The sequence below is a fragment of the Herpailurus yagouaroundi genome, unplaced genomic scaffold (assembly GCF_014898765.1).
Source record: "Herpailurus yagouaroundi ecotype Mexico unplaced genomic scaffold, PumYag 206, whole genome shotgun sequence".
In the NCBI taxonomy this organism is placed as follows: Eukaryota; Metazoa; Chordata; class Mammalia; order Carnivora; family Felidae; genus Herpailurus; species Herpailurus yagouaroundi.
Window position 1 is genome coordinate 3,431,565 of NW_024412437.1, and position 22,135 is coordinate 3,453,699.

Below are 22,135 nucleotides of genomic sequence, written 5' to 3' on the forward strand. Positions count from 1 at the left end.
CTGTACTGACAGCTCGGGGCCTGGAGCCTGGTTCGGATTCTGTCTCTCTCTCTGCCCCTCCCCAACTTGTGCTCTCTCAAAAACGAATAAATGTAAAAAAAATTGTTTTTAAATAGACATTCTGTATCTGGCTACAGATTCTGCCAGTTCTCTCCAGGCGAAGACTAGAAGCTTGCACTCTAACCAAATTATTCTGTGACACTGGGCACAGCTATGTATTGGCAATTGTATACAACACTACAATAAATTAGTCCACAGATTTAATGATTTTCAGGTAATCTTTTCATTGTCCTTGTAAAACATGCATGCACACGCGCACACCAAAAAAAGAAAAAAATTCCAGAACCTCTTCAGGTGCACTGTGACACGTGGACAGAGATGATCAAACCACAGAAAGACTCTGGCACCCAAAATGGCAGTCCCTGGGAGCCACACAGCTTGTCCAGAGGAAGGGAAGCAGGAAGTTGACGGAGCTCAAGCTGTCTGTTAGAGATCAAATCCCAGCACCTTCCATTTCCAGGACTGTGGTTTAACTCTGTCAACTGCTTCGTCATCTGTAAAAAGTACCTACTCGAGATTATCGGGTGGACTGAACGAATTCGTCTAGAACATGCCTGGCCCATGATAAGCATTCATCGGCTGCTGTTAGAATTACTGTCAGTCCTCAAACAGGCTCAAAGACGACCGGCAGGCCACTCGGGACAGGGGTGAAGGACTGGCCTATGTGGTTCTGCACATCAGACCATGCCACCACTGTCCACACTCCCCCAGCTGCCCTCCCTTCTAGTCACTTGTCCCGTTGCTTTCTCCCTTGCCCCCCTTCCGAATGCATCAGGAACCAGGAGGGTTGCTCGATTTCTCTAATGACATTCGGCCCCGCTTTCTGCCCAGCCCACGCCCCGCCCCTTTCCTTCATGTCCACCTTCAGCTATCAGGACAGGGGTCCAGGACCAAGCTGCCTGTGTGGTCATGACCAGGAAGTGGTCCAGTCTCAGCCACCCACTTCAGTAAGAGCAATTAACAGTACAGGCTCTTTACTGATACGAGACTTTGAAGTATTTACAAAGGATTAAGAAAAATCCACAATGAGGGAGGGATCTCATCGCCCATTCGTTCATTCAGCCAACATTTAGGGAATGCTCACGGTGTACCAGGTGTGTATCTAGAATTCCCAAGGACCCACCTAGGACAGGGGACCACAGGCAATCTGAGAATGCAGGGAGCTTGTCATTTACTGTAACCAGGCCAAGTACCATCACTCGCCCTGCCCAGAAACCACCTGATCCCAGGGCACTTAGAGGGAAGGCAGAGTCAGAAAGCTTACCATTCTGTTTTCTTCGAGGATAATTTTTTTCTCTAGTTTAAGAAAATTTTGGATCTTTGTGGAAAGAAAAAATGCTCTAACAATGTTCTTAAGGAATCTGGAAGTTTGTTTTTAAAGCCTACAGCCTCTGACAAAGGTATTCCTGAATAAACAGCTTAGGACATTCATGATTACCTTTGGGCCAGAAGTTAGTAATTTACAGCTAAGCAAGTATAGGTAAACTTCTACATCACAGCAAGCTTCCAATCCCTTTCAGATCACTAGGAAAGTTACAAAGGGCATTCTCGTCCAGTACAACCTAACTCACGATCAATCTGGAGCTAGTTTGATACGCTGTTCTTTGAGGGGAAAAAAGTCCATAGGTGACTCTTTCCTACCTTGCTATTTTTAAAATAACAGCAAAATTTAAATTCAATGACAAGGTTTCTCCTTATCATGGTTAAATACAGAATACTGCTGAACTTAAAGTCAGCAGACATTATATGGACTTCACTATGAAACAGACTGGTCTTAAGAAGTTTACTTATTAGAAAAGTAATCCAAGGTCATTTTAGAAAATTTGGAAAAGGTCAAAATATGGGGGAAAAAAATTAGGCCAGCCCACCTAAAGATAAATGTTATCCTGTTGGTATGTTTCCTTCCAGTCTTTTTTCTTGACTCTATGTCAACATACTTCCTTTGTGGTCTGTTTCTAGACCTTTGCACCCTGCCATTTTTCCAATTTTCAGCAGCTTCATATGGGATGTCAAAATGGATTAAGCCAGTCTGCTACATTTTCTATTTCCTTTAGTACAATGCCTGGTGCTGAACTGTAACATCTGCTTCAGTCACGATGTCACCCCTAAATAGAAACCAAGCAGAACCGGTAGCAAAGGTCTCGAAGACTAGAACCCCTGCCATGCTGGTCCTGTGACTTGAGAAATGCAAAAACATCCCTGGTCTGTGCACGTGTAGAAGCAGGGGAAAAGGTGGTGGTATATTTTCATGAAGTTATTGACCCAAACACAAAAACACATCTAACCTTGCTACTCAAGAGCTACTGGTGAATTCACAAGGATGCCAGAGAGCAGACCAAACAGGGCCCAGCTCCCTGGAGAATCGTATGGAGCTCTTGGGGCCCCAATGCAGAGCTCCCCGATTTCCCTAGGGCAACATTTCTCCTTTCTGCACTTGGCACAAATACTAGCCATGATTTTCCTTGAAGTGATTGCTAACTTCATTTTATTGTTTCAATGTTTATTTTAAAAAAATGTTTAATTTTTGAGAGAGTGAACAGAGGGGCAGACACAGGGTTGGGGGGGTGGGGGGCAGGGAACAAAATCCAAAGCAGGCTGCAGGCTCCAAGCTGTCAGCACAGAGCCCGACACGGGGCTCGAACCCACAGGTTTTGAGATCATGATCTGAGCCGAAGTGGGACACTTAACTGACTGAGACACCCAGGTGCCTCTAATGTTCATTTGAGAGAGAGCACGCGCACACGCGAGCACGAACAAGTGCAAGTGAGGCAGAGAGAGACAGAGAATCTGAAGCAGGCTCCAGGCTGAGCGCTGTCATCCCAGAGCCCTATCAGGGGCTCAAACCCACAAAGCACAAGAAAGTCAGATTCTTAACCAACTGGTCCACCCAGGTGCCCCACCAACTTCATTTTAAAGAAAATGTCTGACAAATGCTCAACTCTGAATGACCTTTCCTTGGTGATTTATCTGTCACTTTCCAGTACAAGTGGTGTTTGTTCCATGAGAAAAGCAGCTAGTTCAGCTGACTTAAAAAAAAACAAAAAAAGGTTTTTGCAATTTTTCACTTTAAGTATGCCCTATGCCCAACGTGGGGCTTGAACTCACCCCCCAGAGATCAGAGCCGAATGCTCTATGCACAGAGCCAGCCAGGAGCCCCACACATGGCTTTCTTAAAACCACCATGCTTCAGTATGAAAAAGCATTTTAAACGTTTTTCGCGTTTTGTCACATAGAATATCAAACATGTAAACTCAAGAGTCAAGGTTTAATAAAATCATTCAACTGCTTCCAAGACATTCTCAAGTGACACTGGCATCTTTTCATCATGATAAGTGTATGATGGGGTTGATTAGGACAACAGTCAGCCCAGCAAGACGCTGCCTCAACTCAGGCTGAGGTCAACACAGTGAAAACACCAAAAAAATAAATAAATAAATAAATAAAATCTTAGCGTTGTGAAAATAAATTTGACTTTCAAGACCTTGTGGACTTTGAAGACCCAGGGGTCCACAGACAGGCTTTGAGGACCACAGGCCCAGACATAAGGAAAACTCCAGGGCATCCAGGATAGTTACGCACATTTTTACGTTAAGTACATGAGGAATCTTTAAACACTTAAAGCATGTCTAAAAAAGACCACACCCTGTTAAGGATTCTCAAACACGGAAAATACTAATTCTACACACAGATCTGCTCACTTTGGCTTAGTGGGCAGTGGGATCCCCTCTAAGGAAAAGCCAGAACAAACCATAGTTTAGTACAGAGCACACATCTGAGGAAGTCCTTCACTGGTCAAGTTCAAGAGTTCAACCACTTAAGAAGGTCGGTGAATTGGAATGAAATGTATACAATTGCTCTCAGAAACCAAGAACAACAATGTGTCACTTTTTTAAAAGGCCAAGAGGCCACTCTCTTGTATTAGGGTATTTCCTTAGCAATTTTAGCAGCTGTAAACTGTCCTTCAAACCAAGAATATGAGTAACCAAAGTACTGTTTTCAGTGATAGGGGAACAGACTAGCCACTTCTGAATCACCAACTAATTCACTCAGGGTTGTTAAACTATACTGGGAGGTCTTTTGGGAATGCTTCTAATGGGCGCGATCTACAAGATACTGCTTCTGTAAAGAAAAAACATCCCCAAATGGAAAGATGTATGATCTTCAGGCATGAAAAATTCCATCGTGATAACTCCTGCACAATTAAAGGGCCTTCCAAAGCAGAAGCCCATTAACGTGTATACCACACACTTCTGAGAAAGGGACTGGGGAGACCACGACCAGGTGTCCCATTCCCTCCAGCCTGACACGCCAACAGGCGCGCAAGGCAGGCATCTAGCTAGTCCTCGTTGGCTGAAGGAGTGAACAGGTGAATACATGAACACAGTGGGCAGTGGTAGACCAGTAGGATCTACCAACCGAGTCTGGTTTTCTGTCTGGGACTTTCCACATACTGAGAAATTGTAGTCTCATCTACTTCATAGGGACTGGAGAGCACAAACCTCTCTCAATACAAAGTTATTCTGAAATATGTACACTTCAGAGATGCCGATGATTTCTAATAGTCCCACTACATCCGAGAGTAAAGGACGTATGGTACAGGGCTTCTGGGTACTCACTAAAGCAACAGCATCCACCTTCCCAGGTTTTTCCTTTCCCATTAACAGGAATAATATTTATCACAAGTTATAATTCATTAGAATGGACACTGCACACAGGATACCAAGACAATGAGGGGGTCACCTGCCTTGCTTACGACAGAGACAGCACAAGCGTACCTGGTAGCCCCACCCCACCCCCAAGACCTGGTGGGAACAACCGAGATTTTCAACAAGTGAAGCAAAGGAGAAAGGAAAACAGAACCTTCCCCCCCCACCTCTGCCCCACCCAACCTGTTCCTTACTTCATTAGTGTCCCATGTATTTTTTTAAATGTTTATTATTTTGAGAGCCACAGAGCATGAGCAGGGGAGGGAGAAACAATCCAAAGCAAGCTGCAGGCTCTGAGCTGTCAGCACAGAGCCCAACACACGGCTCAAACCCACAGACCAGGAGATCATGACCTGAGCCAAAGTTCGACACTCAACTGACTGAGCCACCCAGGCACCCCAAGTGTCCCATATCTCAAGGGCAGACCTCAAGATTTTCCAAAATTCCTCCAGCTGTCACCTGTAAGTGGCAACCAAACACTTCCAAAAAAATTAGAGTTTTCTGATAACTGCCAAATACCGTACCACAAGTGCTCGACTTCCTACATATCACAAGTAACACATAGCAAGTGCACTGGTTGGTATTTGACTTCCCCCTTCCCCGCCCTAATTGCTGAAGGTAAAAATGAGTATTTACCCTGACAGTGGAGAGAGTAAAACTACAACCAGTTTGGTTTTTTTTTGTTTAACCAAGTAGATTAAAAAAAAAGTTAGGTAACAAGTTATAGGTCTGCACACTCCCACTTGGGCAGGCACCCTCAAACATGCATACAGCACTTTTAACACCCAAGCTGGATGTTGCAGCCTTGATACAAATGATTAGTTGACATAGATTTAATGTCTCCTCTCATTTTTTGCTAATTAGTTTTCAAAGCTCCAAGTGTAATATGAAGATGTTTGACAACCTTCAGACTAAAATGCTGCCCTAATATGCAGTGATTTGAATAAATCCTACCATTACAAAGATACTAATTAACTATCAATGAAATATAGTCAACACCATCTCATAGCTAGTAGGTCTTTCTAAACACTGAATAATGAGATTGAGAATTATTTTCCTTCCAAATATTTTCCCTTTTGCATAATTTCAGTTTATCTGCAAATGACATGTCCCAGACCTGTAGCTGCCTTTGACAATTTTGATTACAGCATGTTTTCCAGTAAATCCTCCTTGCAGTGTGTATCATCCATCTACCCAAAAGGGGTAGAGACAGTGAATTAATGTCAATGCCAATTTTTATAATATGTCACTGAGCATAACCTTCAAGTCATGGGTGGTTCTAACAACAAATCACATAAATGCTCAAAACCTTATCCAGCCCATTTCTAAATGATGAATTTCAGTTTTTAAAAGACTGATTTTTGAACTGCTTATCCACTATTTCTAAGAAAAACACAACCTTGTTCAAGACAGACCTCAAATGTTGCTTGCCATGTTTAAGAATGAATGTCAATCCTTGACAAGTTAGGATAAAGTAAAATTCTGTTAATGTACCATGAAATGCAGCACTTTTGGTAATGTGCTAATTTAAGTGTAAAGGAAGAAGAGGGGTTTTTGTTTTTTTGTTTTTTTAACAAGAAATGCAAAACATTCTTCAGATTAGCAGCATCACACAGATTTTGAATGTTTACATGCAAACTATAACAAGTTCTGGGACACATTTGGGTTGAAATAAATGGATCAATTTAAGACAGAAACATGAAAGTCACAATTCAGATTTAACTCCTACTTCAGCAGGATGCCCAGTGGACAAATACAAAATTAATTTCAAAGACTCTACACAACAGGGAAAAAATATTAATGCCCAGGCTTTCATTTTCAAAGCAAGGGAGACTATCACATAAGAGTTTCAGAAATGCGATCATTTTCCTGAAATTAGATTTCCTAGAAATAAAGTCCTCTACAGATAAGGAGGTTGCCAAGAATTTAGTCCCTTAGAAGCAGGCACGAGTGCTTTCTGCAGGCGCGGCAAAACCCAGCAGTGAGCTCCCGACCCCCACAGCAGTGAGGGTAGGGGAATGGGACAAGAGCAGGTGACAATGAAGGCAGATGGTGTTCACCTTGACCTCCTCGGCAGCAGAATCCAACTACAGAAATCAGTCCGCATGATCAAATGCCTTTTTTTTTTTTTTTTAAAGTTTTAACTACCAAGGATCCATAACTTCTGTACAACAGATTCCTACCCACCAACATCTTCTCTGGGACATTGAAAAATGCAGCCAAGCTCTACAATGTTTTATGAAGCATTTTCTACCCTACCTCAGACTCGTGGCAAGAAAAGCTACATGCTTTCCAGGCATGATGGAGCAAGTGTTAAGTAGACACTGGGAACCGGTTTTATTTTTATTCCAATCACACCCTTGGGTGACCCAGAACAGTCTTTTGTTCATGGAGGGTTATCAGCATCTGTACAATGGGGAGATCTTTATAAAGTACATTATCTGAGTAGCCAGTGATTTTTTTTTTTTTTTAAGAATAAGTTACCCTGGTAAAGAGACTAAACCCATAAAGAAATCACACTGTTAATTCAAAGCTGCCTTAGTGGGAGACCTTTAGCGAAAACAAGCAAGAATTCAAAGGCCCTGACACCCCAAAGGCATGTTCTCTGTTAACCGTTTCCTCAGACATCTTTAAGCAAGTTTTTTGGGTGTGTTTGGCAACTGGCCATCACTCTAATGGGCTGGTCTCAGCTCAACTCAGCCTACTAAAATTCAATGTATAGGACAGAGCAAACCGGGACAGCTATTCAAATCTGGCAGCTGGTGGGAAAGAAGGAAGCCTGTGTGTGTGTGTGTGTGTGTGTGTGTGTGTGTGCGCTTGCACACAAAGAAGCGAAAATAATGTACCCCGTTCTTCCTCCATACCACAGGAAGCCCCTGAAACCCACTAATATGAACACAACAACAGAAAACCTGGCAGAGCCCAGCAGAGCATAACCTACCAAAATGCTGGAGTTTTTCAAGTAGAAAAAAACAAAAACAAAAACTTTTGCTAATTGAGAGCATAGACAGCCATCGGCCAAGAATTTTCAACTTTTTCCCATTCAGACAATAGTAGCTATTGGAAAGGGTTAATTTTACATGCAGAGGTACAGGGGGTGAATTACGGATTACAAACCCTCAGAAATATGCTTTGCCTACCACGAACTTCTAAATTCACATTTCAAAGCCAACTAAGTCTTTAGAGGTCTACTCTAACCATGAACTTCAAATTTTTTTTTTTTCAACGTTTATTTATTTTTGGGACAGAGAGAGACAGAGCATGAACGGGCGAGGGGCAGAGAGAGAGGGAGACACAGAATCGGAAGCAGGCTCCAGGCTCTGAGCCATCAGCCCAGAGCCTGACGTGGGGCTCGAACTCATGGACCGCGAGATCGTGACCTGGCTGAAGTCGGACGCTTAACCGACTGCGCCACCCAGGCGCCCCACTAACCATGAACTTCAAATAGCAATTACACAGGTTGGTCCCCCACCCTCCCGTTATTAATGAGCGTGCAGTAATGGAACCCCGCTGCCGAAAGATCTGGTGGAGGCATTAAATGTACATAGACGTTTTCTATGGGAAGTGACAGCTGGATCTGATCCAGAAAGCATCCCAGGAGGCATGGACGGTCCATGCGTAAATCCACAGAAACCACTACCCATAGCTCGTTCCTGTGTCTATGGGCCATTTCAGGAAAGTCAGCAGCGAGTGGCAAAACCAGAGAACAGACTGTGGGGTCCCCAGCTACAGGGGATGTTCCAGGGCCTGCACACGGCTCTCCTTTCTCACACCTGCCTCTCACAAGGCTCTGGGAAGTGCGCCTTCTATGGGCCATCATTGTCCTCCACCTTTCCTCCTGATAGAGAAACAGATGGGCTGAAATTCCAGGAAGATCGGTTTGTTACATCAAGAAGGGCTTTCTAGCAGGTGTAGCACTGGGGTAGTGTTAAGACCAATAGATTTCAGCAGTTCTGGAATATTAGTGATGAAAAACTTACAGCTAACCTCCTATAGGGCTTGTTAGCAGTGACCTGCCCAAAATAAATCAATGACAAGCATCTAAGACACAGATACTGAGACTATTGCATATTCAGCATATGCAAGGGTTTTTTCCATTTTTGTTTTGGGGTTTTTTTTTTTTTTTTTGCTTTTTTTTTCCCCCTCCATGAAGGAGTCAAGAATAAGAAGTAGTTCCTTGCAGGATTACTTCATAAAAACTACCAACAAATATATTCTGGGCATCTCTTAGTGCAACGTCCTATGCTGGACACGGTGCTGGAGTAAATTACTATCCATTACTTTCCTTCCAGGCACCCAGCATGTGACTGCACGGAACAGAAATGGGAGGTAAGGGTAAGAATTGAGCCTGAATCACAAATTCGGTGCTTGCCTACAGTCTTGCTTCCTAAGATATAAAACGAACAGCTGGTTGACTTTTGAACAAATATATTTGTCCAGGATGAGGAGAGAAGTGAGGCTCTGGGAAAACCACAGCAGTCCTTAAACTATAAACAAAGGACTCTTCTCTGGAAGAGAATTTCCATTTGAGTAACTTAAACTCAACAACCTCAATATACACAAAATGATGAAAGAATCTACTGGATCTACTGACAACACTTATTCAAGTTTGTAATGGCCCCATTTCTCCATGCATTACATTTAAACCTCTCGTTTCTTTTAACAACATTATTAAAAACTAGCATTAAGCTGCAAGGCTCTATTACTTGAATTACTCATAAATGGATTTACGGCTGCCGAGTTCTCTGAAAGACTATCCATGCACTCTCCCTCGCTCACCAAGAGCGTTCATAAAGGTATTTCTACATCTCGCCCTCCCGCAGAGAACTGGGTATTTATACCTGGAAAACTTTCACTTAAATTGCTTTAATGGGTTCCAAGTAAAACACTACTCCTAGTGACTCATTTTTCCATTTGAATGGCTAAGGATTTGAATTATAGCTCACAAGGTAAATTCATAAATAATGCTAGCATCTTACTTGGAGCTAAAATTCAATAGGAGATTCAGAATCCTCCCATTACTGGAGCACCGCATGGAGCTGGGCAGGGGCCTATGAAGTAATCAATCCTCTGATGTGGGCATTTCCTTATCTTCACCACCAAATAAGGGTCAGGGATAACATCTCCTCCTTAGGCTAGACTGGAATGTGGATAAGTTTCCGGGGGGGGGGGGGTGTATAATAAGCTTATTGATATAGAAATATGTTGCAATGATTTCGATATGCCCCCAGTAATTGCTCAGAAGTCACTGATGAAGGAATGCATGCTATTGTAGCCTCTTAAGAAAACCCCAGTAGGTTCTTGATACAACCCTGTTAAAATAGAGTGCCGTGCACTTAATAGCAACTCGAATCCTGAGTAATGAATCTGTCCATAAATATGAAGCCAAGGGTCACCATGTGCAGGTGAAATCAAAACCACTGTTCCTGCAGAAGACATACCAGGAGAGGCCGAAAAGGGGGATTCACGCTGAAGGACCCTGTGACAACATGGATGAAAAATAAAGTCCTGGACTCCTCACAAAAAAATTATCCTTCAAACATCTTTAATACCAAGTCCGTCAATATTTTAGTTTTTCTCTATCTCATTTCCTTAATTTCCCCTAAATGTGTTACTCCTATTAAAGAAAAAAAAAAAAACTAATTTCACCAAGATTTCCGCCCCCCCCCCCCCCCCAGGGTCTTTTAGAAACCAGTTCTATTTTAACTATTCATTCTTCACCATAAATCTTCAATTTGTCCCTCAAAACCAGGAGACATCTTTAGTGCTGTAGGTAAGAGATCCACACAGGTTGGGGGGGGGAGGGCTCTTAGCCAATGTCACCCACAGCCACTTAGTCTTGTGCCTCAGTTCATCAGTGGCCCAGGCACAATCTTCACCCCTGCATGTGTCCACGCACAGATGTTGAATCCACTGTACACAGCAAGCCCTACAGAACACAAGCTCCTTTAATGGTAACTGACCTCTTCTCTTCCATGAGAAGATGCTCCAATCTCTCCCACCCTTTGTCAATAAAAACTTCCTTTGACCCACCTGAGCTTCTTGAAAAAGCATTTTATATTCAAGCTCTTTACCTCCTCGTTGAACATTTTGCTAAGGTTAGCTTCCCACAGCCACAGAGTTACAGAAATGGCTTGGGCAAAGGTCCACATGCTTCAGGTGAGTCTGAGAACACTTCTATGTTCTTAGCCTGTGACCCAACTCCCTCTTGGTCCACCCCAACTCTCACAGCCCATTCTCCAGATCCATCAACATCACACTTAGAGGCCTCCTTTTTTCTGCCCCACACCCTATTTTGGGGCTACCCAAAATAAACCCAGAGTCCTGGTTTTAACCAGTCTAATGAATCCCAAGAGTACATCTTTATCTCTGAACTCTCTGGCAAGTTGGACTTCAACCCAAGGCCAGTTGGACATCCTCGCCATTTGCAGGTCTTACAACAGATGCACCAACCTCGACATGTCCAAAATGGAATTACATGTGCCCCCAGTATCCTGCTCTCATTCTCAGATCATAGAATCCCTATCAGAAATTTGGGACTTGTATTCAAGTTTCCCTCTTATTTCACCACCCACATACTTAATAGCAAATGGCTGATTTTTCTAGTTATTCTGAAACTTTCCCCCCTTCCTTGTCCCTACTACTGCTGCCCTTGGTCAGCTCTGATCTCACCTGAAATTACAGAAAACCAATTACCTCATCTCCGATGCACCACTACGTTGTGAGAGTGATGTGCTGATGTCACTCCATGTTGTACTGCCTTCCCACCTTCGATAGGTTAAAACCCAAGCTCTGAGACGTGCATCAGGCCAACTTCTGGGACCTCACCTTCCTTGAATAGCATGTCCACACACCATCATACTGCCCGGAGTTTTCCTCAACAGGCCTTCCTTTTCCTCAATGGGTCTGACTGCAGGGACTCCACTCACATCCCTAAAAAAGTTAGCAGGTGAACCTCTACTCCTTTTCAAAGGTTCAACTCTGGCTTTACTTGTAAGAAGCCTTGTGTTCTCAACTGGCACACTGTAGGACTCCCTATTTACAGAACTGAACGCACTAAATAAAGTAGAACTCCATTCAAACACTTAAAGTGGAACACTGTCTGGAATATTCTTGGGCAACCAGTACTCCTATATACATGTGCTTTAAACATTCTCTTTAGGTAATGTAGCAGTCAACAGATACATCTCCAATCATAGTGTTTTATGAGGAAACATTTGATGTACTAGATCTCTTTGCCATCAGGACAGTTACCGTTAAAAAAAAAAAAAAAAAACGGGTTGGTGAGGATGGAGAGCAATTCTAACTCCCATACACAGTAAGATGGTACAACGGTGCAGCTGCTATGGAAAACAGTACCGAGATTCCTCAGTAATCTAACTATAGAGCTACCATACGATCAAACAGTCCCACATGTGGGTATATATCTGAACGAGATCAAAGGCACCTCCAAGTGGGATTTACAAACCTATGTTCACAGAAGCAACCCAATTCTCCAGCCATGGATGAATGGATAAGCCAAATATGGTGGACACGTACAATAGATCATTCAACCTTAGAAAGGAAATTCTGCTACACCTGACAACATGGATAAACCTTCAGGACATCCCGTTAAGTCACACAAGGGGGCAACTAATGGACAAATACCGTGTGACTCTACTCTTGAGGTGTCTGTAGTAGTTTCGTAGAAACCAAGGAGACTGGTGATTTCGAGGGGCAGTGGGGACAAGAATGGAGTTAATGGAGTACAGAGTCTTTTTCAAGATCGATAAAAAGTTCTGGAGATTGGTCTCTTAACAGTGACATCCTTAATATGCCACCGAACTGTATACTTAAGGGTTAAGATGGTAACTTTTAGGTTCTATGTTTTTACCACAATAAAGAGCAACATTAAAGTTTTGACAACTTCAAAGGGAAAGGTAGAAATTTACAGACTTAAATTTTGTTCCGGTTTGTAATAAACTGATTTTCTTATAAAAGAAAATTGCCTAGGACCACATGAAAACGCTCTCCAACAAGGGATTCCCCATGCCCACAGTTTCATTCCTCTGGGCTTTCCACAGCCGAACTGTTCATGTATTTCATCTCTAAACTAGCTCTGAATCTAGCTCCAAACTAGCTCAGAAACTGCACAACCAGTAAACACCAAAAATTGAGCATTAAATAAAATTAAGTCTATGAAAAGAGAGCACAAGTTTGGTTTTTTTAAAGTAAACGTAACTCCACCTAGCACACGGAAATCTCTGGAAGCTTTTAACAGCAGGACCCTAATTGCATAACCTTGTTTTAAATGAGTTGATGCAATTATGCTATAATTTCATATTAAAAGAACATAGGAGTAGCGTAAAGCCACCCACCTCTCCCCATCATCCATCTGCTGGCCCGTTCATTATTACATATGCTGAGGATTCTCCCTGTCTGATTACCCTGAATACTAACACACATCCTCCAAATTGGGTAGCTTTCCCTCCTCTGTCTTGCTTCCTAATTGTCGGATTAAACCTAATTGTCTGATTAGACTATGCTCCTCCTAGCTTCTAGTCCCCTAGGATTCCTACAGTTACTCATGGAACTTCCCCTACCTTCTATCCACTCAATGCCTTCCTCACTCCAACCCCCTTATTTCTTTATCCACTTAATCTCCCAAGTTAGGAAAAAAATCAAAGTTGATGCTGGACTAGGACCTCTCAAAGACACCCTAAGCCACTCTTCACTTGAAACGTGTGACTAGGTTACAACAAGACTGCTGTGCAATCACCTACTTTGTCTCCTCAGTTTCTCTCCGTCGGCATAAATCACACCCGCGTGCGGCAGATGGAAAGAACGTCGGAGCTGGAATCCCAATGGTTTTGAGTGTTTCTCTGGTTTTAATCTTCATTTCCTCCCACCCATCAGGGACACTGAGCCTGGACTCTGTACTTGGGCTGTGGGGCCAATCCCCAGCTCTGCTCATTTCTAGCTGTGTGATTCCAAGGAAGTTACCTGAGCTTCAAATTTGTCAATAAAATAGAGACATTAGTACTTGCCATAAATGCTGTCAGGATTAACCATATGAAATCAAGTGTTGAGGTTCAGGGCCTAGTACACAGTAACTGAAAAAAAAAAAAAAGTCAGCCATAGATCCCAGCTCCCTTGGGGAAGGAAATACAATAGCTATCATCCTTTCCTTTGGAGTTTAGACAACGTCACAAAGCCCTAGTCTGCAGAGGCCATGAAAAATGAGGCAAAACATAGGAGTCGGAACATAGTGGTATCTTCAGGACGCAGCCATCAACACTGCATTATGAGTAACAGTACTAACAATACCTCAAGTGGGTCATATTCTATGACCTATTACTGATTACACATGCTAACGTTACCACAAAGCTCTGGAGTAGCTTGACATACTCAAGTCTTCAGTACCATGAGTTATCAAGTCCTAACACTCACAAACAGAGCTCTAAGAAAAAAGCAGTCAAAAACCATCTGTGACCCCTGTACCCAACATCCCTCAATTATGCCTCAGAAAGACATTTGCTCCTTATCAGTCAAGGACAAGGGCTCCAAAAGACAGGCTAAGAAGAAAAACAGAAGGAGAGTCCATTATCTTTTCTTCCTTATTTAAAAATTTTGCATCACAAAAAAAATTTTTTTGCATCACAAGGACATGCTTATCCAACAATTTCCTTGAAGTTATCAATCCGGCATGGGTTGAACTGGGGGAGAAGTGTACATACACTGTAGGTTTAAAAAAAAAAAAAAAAAAAAGACCACCTAGCACAAGTTTATATTCAAGTTTATTTAGACAGAGTGTGTGCACGCACACATGTCTGAGTGGAGAATCCCAAGCAGGCTCCACACTGGCAGCTCAATCACACAGACCATAGATCATGACCTGAGTTGAAATCAAGAGTCTGTTGCTTAACCAACTGAGGCACCCAGGCACCCTAGGCTTGCACTAGGTTTTCAAAGGTAATCTGGCAGCATGTGTCAAAAGCCTTAAGGAGCCAAGAATTCACTTCTGGCAATCCCTACTGCAATAATTAGACTTTCAAATAGTTATGTAGAAGGATGTCTATCCCAGCATTGCTTAGAATAAAAATGGAAATAGAGGATCAACCAAGAGTTAAATCAAAGACAAAACAGAAGGTAGATTATGCAGCTGTAGCATATTCTTGAAAAACATTTAACATGAGAAAATACTCAATTTTCAGTGTCAAAGAAGAACTATATTAAATTACACATGAAGTTGCACTGGAAAATAGAAACCTAGAGGTACAAACAAGGCAGTAAAGATGTGGGATAATAACAGACTGTTTTTGTCTTTTTCACACTGGCACCAAAGAACACATTACTTGTGCACACGAAGGCAGGGGAAGGGGAGGTGTAAAAACTGTTTGCAAACACTCCCCTCAGGTTTTTGCAAGGCCTTCGTAAATGGACTGAACCAATTCCTTGACGTGCAGCTGAACTGGAAAAACTCTGATGAAAATTATTTTAAGTAGGTGGGAGAACTATACTTAGCAACCCTATCCTTGCTTAAGTTTAAAATTAATAGCTACAATATTCAGTAAAATAGCAGTTTAAACCTGTACTAAAATAATGCTAAAAATAGTCCTGCTGCCTGAGCCAGAGACTTTTCCCAGTGGGAGACTTTTCAGGTTAAACACGAACGTTGGTGGAATTCTATCCCATCATTAAGGAAGGCAGTGGAAAATAAGGCATCTGCAACACTGCCTTCTGCTGCACCCAGAACGCAGGCTCAGACAAAAGGCAGCCCCTAGAAGCCCCAGAGCCTGCAAGAATTAACCACTCTCTCCACTGTCACCTCCTAGAATATTGAGGGATCTCTTATTGCCTGTCCTCAGGGTATCCTATCCCACAGTGCTCAGAGCAAAACTGCCAAAAAAAAAAAAAAAAAAAAAGCGGTTTTCATCAGCTGAAATAAAAATGCTTTAGCATGATGTGTGGGCCAGCAGCAGCAAACACAGAACAGGTCATTTTTAAGAGCTACTGCTTGTCCTCAGCTGATGGGTCTTGCTTAGAAGACTACCCAATCTAACGTGGACCTGTACCACTGTCCCTAGAGCTCTAAGCCTGTACTGCCCAAAGCCATTAGCCAGATGTGCCCGCTGAGTACATGGAATGTGTCCAAGTCCAAATGGAGATGTGCTCTAAGTGTAAAATACCAGATTTAGAAGACTTGATGCAAGAAACCAAAATTCTCAAATTATGTATCGGTTACATAACATATACTGGATTAAATATTAGAATGAATTCTACTTGCGTCTTGTACTTTTAAAAAGATTTTTTAACATATCTTTGAGAGGGACAAAGCAGGAGTGGGCAAGGGGCAGAGAGAGAGGGAAACAAAGAATCTGAAGCAGGCTGCAGGCTCTGAGCTGTCAGCACAGAGCCCGACGCGGGGCTCGAACCCACGGACCACGAGATCATGACCTGAGCCCTAGGTAGGTCGCTTAACCGACTGAGCCACCCAGGTGCCCCCATTTTTTGTACTTTCAATGTGGTACTGGAAAAGGTACACTTGCATATGGCTTGCATTGAAATTCCACTCAGCACTGTCAGCCATCAAGTCCTTACTTCAAGGGTACAACCCATGTGACGGCCCTGTTCCCCTGTTCATGGGCCCCCCCGCCCACACAACAGTAGCCCCACTAGAACAAGACTCGGTGGTCTTTTCCACAGCTAAACTCTCAGCATCTAGAACCCAGGGTATGCACCCTCACACCATTAAATTGGCCGTGAATGATGAGCGATAGAAAGTGAATAAAGCACGGCATTCGTCACTTATGCATGGCAGGGCTGCTCTTAAGACTTTGGGTGTGACAGTCTTTCCTCGCAAATTCATTCTTTCTCCCTACCTGCCGCCACACAGGTCCGCCCATGGAAGGGCTGGTGTTGGATGAGAGCCCAGTTCTAAGCCTGACCCAGGAATTCTGAGCTCAATCATGGCAGTTTCTGCAGACCTCTGCTTTCAGAAACAAGTTTTCTTCATGTTGAAATGTTAAGCCAAGATCCACCCCCCCACCTCAAAATGGCTTCTGTCCCCCATGGCACCAAACTTGCCCCTACTCATCTGCCTTCCTAGACTGTTTTAAAAGCCAACGGAGGAGTCAGGTCCACCTCCACCTCGAGGGAGGCCCCCCACTCGAGCCTGTATTCAATACCTCAGCCTGGAGGGGTCCCCAGGGCACCTCTGGTAGCTCTGACATAGGAGCCACACAGCTGCCAAAGAAAACCGAGGGCCTTGAGCACAGCAAGCTGCTGGTCCCCACCAAATGCTCTACTCCACACTCTGCACAAACCCAGGCTCCGGGGCCTTCCCACCCAGCACACCACTCACCGATAGAGGGTGAGCTGGTTTCTCTGGGTCCTCTGCTACAGTGAGAGGACTGCCAACTGGGTTTGGGCAATCATGTGGATTGTGGGTGTTGGAAGACACAACCCCAGTGACGATGGCCTGCAGACATGGCGACCCTACACTCCCGCGTAAAACCCAGAGGGTGTTGGACACACTGAGCCAGCGAACCAACCAGAAGCCAGGGTTGTACTAAGATGCGCTCTGCCATTATCCCACATTCTCCCCCATCCCCAGACCTTCTATGTAACCACCGCCCCAGTGAAAAAACCACCTGTTAGAATGCTGAACAAAACCAGGGATTAGAGAAGGGTTTGGATTTAAAAAATGAAAATCGAGACCCACGTTTGGTAAGGATGACCTCTACCACTGCTCACAGTGCCATGTTCTAGAAGCCCACGGGTCTATGTTTGGAATTACTTCCAGTTCACACAAGCTGCTACGGTTTCCACTCCAAACCAATCCTGAATATTATCCATAATTTCCCTTCTACATAGCGAACAAAATACCTCATAGCTCTCAAAGTGCCTTTCTCGACTGGTCCAGGGTGTGAGTGGTTTGCTCACACGAATGCTGCCTCTAATTGTTATAAAGCATACAGTGCTCCCCAAAGTGCTTCAGGGGTGGCCTTTCGACTTCAAGGACACGTTTGATTTAGCAAAATCTTCTATTATATGGTAGAAACAGGTGAAGTTCCAACTACTTGGAACAGCCTACATTTCATTTATGGATGTACAGAATTCCGGTGGGTAATAACAAAATTAAGCCACAGCTCTCATCAAAGTGCAAAAGTTGGTTCTGGTTTGCTGCTCGAAGTCACTGGGCACTCGCTAGCATTTCTCACAGCGAGGAAAAGCCAGCTGACTAAGCACTCTGCTGGTCTACACAGCCCCCGCTTGCACATTAGTAAGCCTACTAGTCAATGCAAGCAAAATTAAAGGCACTTTTTCAATGACAACCCCTGAGAGGCTAAGGAAAGAATCAGTGTGGTTATAAAACCACAGTGGAATCATAAAAGAACTCCATCTAAATATGGTAAAATTGAGTTTTTCAAGAAAATACGATATTTTTGAAAGATGGTATCTTTTCCCTGTTAAGATGTGAGACAGGGATACCATAAACTCTTGTCTGCATTCCCAGTGGCTCAGCTCAGATGTTACCTTTTCAATGAAACCATTTCTAATGGTTCCAGCTTAAAACAGAATTTTCCCTGCTCTGCACTCCCACAGCACCATGTCCCTGGATGGATACTTCAGAATGGCTTCATATTCCTGAAGACTGGAATATTCAGGACTGTAGTGGCCTCATGTCTGCAGCCGACTTTCAGACCCTGTGGCACGAGCATGCGCGTGTGCACACGTGTACGTGTACCTACGTGTGTGTAGAAGGGGGATGGAGTAGGCACGCCCGCCATCTGTAGGTCCAGTTAAAGAGGAACACAAACGTTCACAGCGCTGTTCTCTCAAATTTTGTCGGTTTAAACATCTTCAGAACAAAACTAACATGAAAGGACACAACAGGCACTCAGTCACTGGTTGTTGAATAACGAACTGGTATAGTTTTTGATGACCACATGGCCATTTAGTGATTGAATACAGCAGACTGGACATTTTCCATCCGGGAAGCAAGGAAGCACCCACCACCAGGCACCGTGGGAGATGCAGGGAATGGAACCTCCAACCAGCCTCTGCCCCGGAGCCCAGGGACCATCAGTCCACAGGGAGCAGCAGTTGCCCACAGGGAGTAACGAATGCCCCAGGTACTCTGATGGGGCAGGTGGGAGGTGAGGTGGGAGGAGGGAAGAGCCCGTCTTCTCTTGGAGGGAGAAAGGGGCACTCGAGTAACACATCAGAAGCAGTCAGTATTTGGGGAATGAACAAGACAAGTGAGTGAACCACAAAGTATGTGTGTGAAGGTGGAATGGGTGCCTTGAAGCATCCAGATGTTGCCCCTGTGGGGGTCACGGGCTGAGCCCTCCCGACAGTGGACCAGAAGCCAAAACAGAGGGGATCGGTGGCATTTCTCCTGCTCACTGCTCCGAAAGCTCCATTCCAAGACCCCGGCACTCGGGCCACAGATCTTGAGCCACAGACCACCAAAGTGCTTGGCCAACCTGGTGGAGAATGGAAAATGCCTGAAGAGTCCTGTGAGTACTTTTAATTCCCTACTGAAAGGCTGGCTCAAGAATCGTCCGACAGGTCCCTCACCTGGGAGATCCCTTCTCACCTCAGGAAGAGAGTCCACCGGAAGGTCACAGCTGCTTACCGTCCCCCCCCCCCCCAGAGGCTAAGCTCCTGAAAGCTTTGCTTAAAGTCTCGAGTGATGGAGGAGGCCACGGGAGCTCCTGTAAAACTCCTTTCGAAGACCCCACGACAGGTCACCTGAATAAGCAGCGGCTCAGGGAAGACCTTTCCGAGAACAAAGCTGGGATTTCATCACTGAAATGTCAATAGGATCATTCCTGGGAAATTCGGAGATCAAGGTTCACCGCCTTTCCCCTCCGCCCTCCACAAAAATCACCACAGGCCCTGTTGACAACGCAAACATCTGTGGAAACAGTTTTTTTTTTTTTTTTTTTTTTTTTAAGATTAAAAAGCAGTGTTCCTTAAACAAAAAGCTGAGTGGGAGTTGACTGATTCAGCTTTTTGTTGGCTCAGGGATAGCTCTTGAAAGTTCTTTCTCATAACCCAGTTTCAGCTCTTGTAGTCCAAGGAGACCAGGAATGCTCAACTATTAACATGAATGTTTAGGTCACATTTACATATATGTGTATTTATATATATACACATATATATACATACACACACACACACCCACCCACCCAGTATCTGGGGATGCTCAAATCTTGCAAAATAGTCTGTCCTTCATGATTTTATACTGTTCCAAGCAACTGATTTTCCCTTGGATTATTTACAAACAGATGAGCCATTATTCGTGTGTACTCTACATAAACTTGTATTGGACTTTCTGCAAAAGACTGTGAAGACTGCATACACAAATCAAGTTTTGGGGTCCATGCACATCAAACAGATGACCACTTTTAAGCCTGACAGCCTGATCACAAAAGGTGGTGACCCTATACCACCTTTGCTCTTTGACCGAGATCTGCAAAGCAGCAGTGACCTGCGGCTCCCAATGGGACCAGAGCACCGCAAAGCATAGTTGTGCCAGGCACACCACTCACACTCAACCACCATGGCTCACTCAGGGTGATGACAGTCATCACGACAATAGAAGAGGACCTTGAAGGTGGTACCTGCTTGTTTCCCGAGGACTCGGTAAGTACTACCCTAGTTTTACATTTAGGTTTCCTGTTCCTCACAACCCTTGGGAGGTACCCCTCTGCAGATGGGGATACTGAGGCAGAGACCGTGCAGGTCTCAAGACTGAAGAGTCCCCTCCCCTCCCCCACCAAGTCTAGCCGAGGTCAGCTATGTTCCTCACACGTGCTATGCTGCAGAAGGAGGCCAGTCTCTAGGGAGGCACAGGCCCAAGGTGAGCTACATACCTCTCTTCCTTCCCCTCCCAGCCCAGCCTTCTTATACAAGTGGAATTCAATTCCACAGACCTTTCCCTGAGCACCTTCTATGTGGAGGCCTTCTGATGGAGGTCCCTGGGAGGATGTGAGCAAAAGAAAAGCAGCTATGATCTCAGGTTAACTGCATAGCTGTAAGCTGAATGGGAGGGTGCCACGTTAAGACTGTTGCAATACACAAAGCCATTTCTCCAAAATCAGGATGGTCACATCAATGGCTTAAATGAATATCACTAGGAATGTCCACCAATTCATTATTTGCCCATGCCTTTTTTTCCTTTCACCTCTATGTTTACTTCTTTGTAACATCATCCATTTCATATTAAGTACAGTATCCTCTGGTTATTCTTCTCAGGTCTTAAAACATGAGGTCACTCTCCCCCGCAGAGGCCAATGGCATTGTAAAAAAAAAAAAAAAAAAAAAAGCAAGACAAGGCTCTGAAGTCTGAGGATTTGACACAACACCTCTGTATGACCCTGGGCAAGTCACTGTTCCTACCTTGACCTCAGTCTTTTGCAGGTGGGGGGACAATGCAGTTGCCCCACAGTGCAGGTTCTGACAAACCCCGGGGGCCCATGAACCCCCTTACCAGGCATGCACTTTTGTGAGAGTACACGGTGTGCATTTTTGCAGGGAGAGGGTCCTAATGTTCAAGTTCTGCAACAGAACTGTGACCAAGAGGTTAATACTGACTCGAATCTCTAAGGTCTAATCTGCCTTGCAAACTCTTAGGTTCGGGTAAAAAAAAAAAAAAAAAGTGATTCCACAGAGCTAAAACTTCACCCCTCCCCCTCCTTCCTTCCTTCTCCACCCCCCACAGCCTCTACGGGTCACTATGTGGACAGTCAAGGAAGCTACCGGCAGGGACTTCACTCAGACCCAGGGACTTCAGCAACCTGTGTGCCCCCCATTCCTGCTGCCCTGTGGTCCCCTCTTGCATTCTCTGGCACAGAGGTTTTCTGCTCCACTATTTGAGTCCTGAAATAACCTGATTTCAAGAGGCAGCTAACTCCACACCAGGGAAGGAGATGATCGATGAAGGAACAAGGGTCTAGACACCTTAGAACAGAACCAGTCCTGGTAAGGAGCCAGGGGCAACACAATGGAGTCAGAGCACTGTGGGAGGAGGTCAGGTGGAGCCCTCTGGAAGGTCTGCACTGCAGGCCGGCTGCACGCTCGCTGCCCTATCAAGGCTGGCTCTGACTTCCTGTCCACCTCTGCCCTGCTCCTGGGGCTCCCACACAGGACTGCACCGGGAGCCCCCAGGCTTGGAGGGAACCAGCAAGGGGTAACTGTCAAGTAAGCAGCCGCGAGGTCAAGAACAGCCAGGACTACTACCACCTCACCATCCTTGGAGAAGCTACTTTCCCACTGACCCTGCCCTCTTAAGTACTGCAGGAAGGTCAAAGTGAAGCATGCCCTTGCCTGGACTGTCGGGAGTCTCCACAAAAAGGAAAGGGAGGTCACCAACTCCA

General features: G+C 44.5%; 1 protein-coding gene and 1 long non-coding RNA gene across 3 annotated transcripts in view; both read right to left on the reverse strand.

The window, feature by feature from the left end:
- The window catches only part of PRKCA (protein kinase C alpha), a 404,563-nt gene that overhangs the window by 315,313 nt on the left and 67,115 nt on the right, over positions 1-22,135 (reverse strand). The gene's annotated exons all lie outside the window — the stretch shown is intronic.
- Positions 5,444-12,007, reverse strand: LOC121015313 (uncharacterized). The gene is made up of 2 exons (XR_005783753.1): positions 8,199-12,007; positions 5,444-7,959 (listed from the first exon to the last, which is right to left on the reverse strand). It is a non-coding gene; the product is annotated as an uncharacterized LOC121015313 (long non-coding RNA).